Raw genomic sequence first — 3,200 nt, forward strand, 5'->3', positions numbered from 1 at the left:
TATGTAATATAATTTTTCTGAATTTTCAGAATTTTCTTTATGCTAGGCCACTGGTTTTAAGTTGGCTTTAATTAAATTAATATCCAATTTATCACCCATATCATTTATATATATGTGTGTGTGTGTGTGTGTGTGTGTGTGTGTGTTATACCATCAATGCTATCTGTAAGTGCCTCTAATATAATAATCTTTTTGCTATAGGCACAAATCTTAAAATTAGGTGGCAGAGTGTTAAGACTATTAGATTGACATTCGTGTTCAATTCACACGGTACTACCGACCCCAAAAGAGTAAATGGCAAAGTTGATTTCGTGACATTTGAAACCAGAACTTAAATTTGGAAGACATTCCGCTAAGCATTATGTCCAACATGCTAACGATTCTGCCAGCTAACAGAATGTCCTCTTACGTGTATCACTCTAATCGAACTTTTATTCAAATGTTGCCCAATCACCATCCATTAAATAGATAGCTGCAATGATACCACAAGTATATATATTCCCATTCCCTTGTAGGAAAACGCAAAACTACGTATCTCAAGCGATCACACAACTCTCAAATGTTTGCTATTACACTTTAAAAGGTATGCATCTGTAATAATTATCCTTCTTTTCAATGATTAATTTCCGTCACGATAATAGGTATTTATTAATTTATCTTTTTTTTATGTTCAGCAGTACATTAAATACAAAGCCATCTGTTAGAACATGATAGAATTGGGGATTCGAGCCTTGCATAACTTGCTATTTTATGTTTCGGTAAGAGTTAATAGAAATGAACGGACGTTATCAAATATTTGAAACCATTCGGGAATTCAGCTTTCTTATATTGCAACTATTTTACACAATATGAGTATAATTGCAAATGATTTTCTGTGCATTTTTCCCATATAAAATAATCTGCAATCAGCCACTAATTATTTTTGCATCCATTTAATGTTAATTGATACTTTAGATTATATTATGTGCAATGTTTTTCTAAATTATTAAACGAACTAAGTAATAGCCTTCAGTTTGCTATTGGTATTACTATTTGATCTAAACTCCCAATCAGTATCTTTGGTCATTACTGAATAATCTTTCAGGTGATAAAAATCCTCGACGTTAGGATAGACAACAATAGTGACTTAGACTTCTTAGAGACTTAGATATTGTGAAACAGAATGATTCCGTTGCGTGTTGGATTCAATTTATTCAGCAACAAAAGAATTGGACATCTAACAAAAGTTAAGATTAAAGACAATTTCTATTTATCATAATCATTTATGTAAACAGTAAACAAAATCCACAAGTTATATCGTTTAGAAATTCTACGTACAGAGGTCTCGAAAAGTAAGTAAGGAAATGTCTCTATCAATTTCTTACAAAAGCAAAATTCTACCAAATTGCATCGTGTATAATTGATTATTTCGGCTACATTAATTTATTGCTTCCTTATTCTATAGATCCCGTTGGTGTGGCAATCAAAGGCTCCACCGTTTGGAATCGAACTCGGTATTGTAAAGAAACGAAGTATGATTTCGGGTAACGCTGCACTTGTTCTCCCAATCTATCAGCTTTCGAGAAGTAAAATTCATATTACAACGTTACCAACTCCCAAGTCGGTTTCCGTCTAACAAATCCGCTCACAAAGGTTCGGTTGGCCCGGGGTTATAATAGGAGACACTTGGTGAGAGTGCTACCCAGTGGGACTGAACGTTGCATCATTTGGTTTCAAAGCAAATTTATAACTACGCAGCCTCACTTGCGCTTATGTGTGTGTGTATATATATATATATATTCATCTATTCTATGTACAATGTTTATACAATTTATTATATGTTCAATTTAAATTCACTTAATAATATGAAAAATCTCAACAAAAAAAATTACCCCAAAAGAAATTAACATGAGTTAACGATATACTGTAACAATTATAATGCAACAAATAACTAAATATTCTGTACATGCAGCCCCATAAAACTTAAATTCCGGTCCGTTATCAAGACATTTCAAAAAACAGTAAATATTACGCAAAGTCATTTTAAAAAGATATATTTAACAAACGATTATCTCAACAAAATATTTATAAAACACTGTTATCTGCGAAAGAGAAACAATTGATTTATGGTTCCCTGGTTTTAAATCTTATTCTTGTCGTCTTTGAGGATGTTATCTGTTATCAGTAGCGAGAACTGGAGTCAGCGAAAGACTTCAAAATCTGAGTGTTAGCATTTAATCTTATTCGTGGCCGTATGTATTTTAATGATATTTCCAATGGAGGACGGTAGGGGGTCTATGATTTTTATAAAATCTCCAAGATTAGTTAGAAATCGGAGAGGGAAGTAGTGGAAGAAGAAGAAGAAGAAGAAGAAGAAGAAGAAGAAGAAGAAGAAGAAGAAGAAGAAGAAGAAGAAGAAGAAGAAGAAGAAGAAGAAGAAGAAGAAGAACAACAACAACAACAACAACAACAACAACACCAACAACAACAACACTAACAACAATAACAAAAACAACAATAATTCGTTATACTTGAGATGCTGTTAGCCGCTATTTCGATGCCAGCTAGTCTTCCACATTGAAATGAATGATTTTGGAAGTGTCATCCAGCAAACATTGCAACCGATCTTAATATCGTCCTTGATAAAAACATGAAGCCCACACCGTATCAGCTAACTTGCCAAATATTGATAGATCTATGATTTCGAACGGATTTAAACAGATCACATTATGAAGGCGATGTACGAGCCAATAGCCATTTATTGAAAATTAAACTTCCGAAGTCCAGTTCCAATTCACTGTTGAAACTAATTTGCATTATTACAATTTATTTAGGCGGTAAATAACCAGCACTGAAAGTAGCCTCAAGCAGTTGTTTGGGTGTTACAAAAGAAAATTAAAAACAGTAATGGCAAACTGACCCAAAAGACCAAAGAGCGAAGACACAATTTAAAAGAATTCAGATTGTGCCCATTCTTTTACTTGTTTCAGTCATTACGCTGCAAGCCATCATGGGGCACCAGCCTTGAATTCTTAGTCAAGTGGATCAAACCCAGTACTTGGTTTTTTTTTAAAGCCAGGTACTTATTCAATCGGTTCGTTTTTGCCGAACCACTAGGTCACGGGAATGCAATCACACCAACATCGGTTGTCGACTTTTGGAGAGGGGAGCAAACACAGACACAAAGACGCGCACACACACACACACACACACACACACAC

Source organism: Octopus bimaculoides, chromosome 1 (genome assembly GCF_001194135.2).
Source record: "Octopus bimaculoides isolate UCB-OBI-ISO-001 chromosome 1, ASM119413v2, whole genome shotgun sequence".
NCBI classification, from domain to species: domain Eukaryota; kingdom Metazoa; phylum Mollusca; class Cephalopoda; order Octopoda; family Octopodidae; genus Octopus; species Octopus bimaculoides.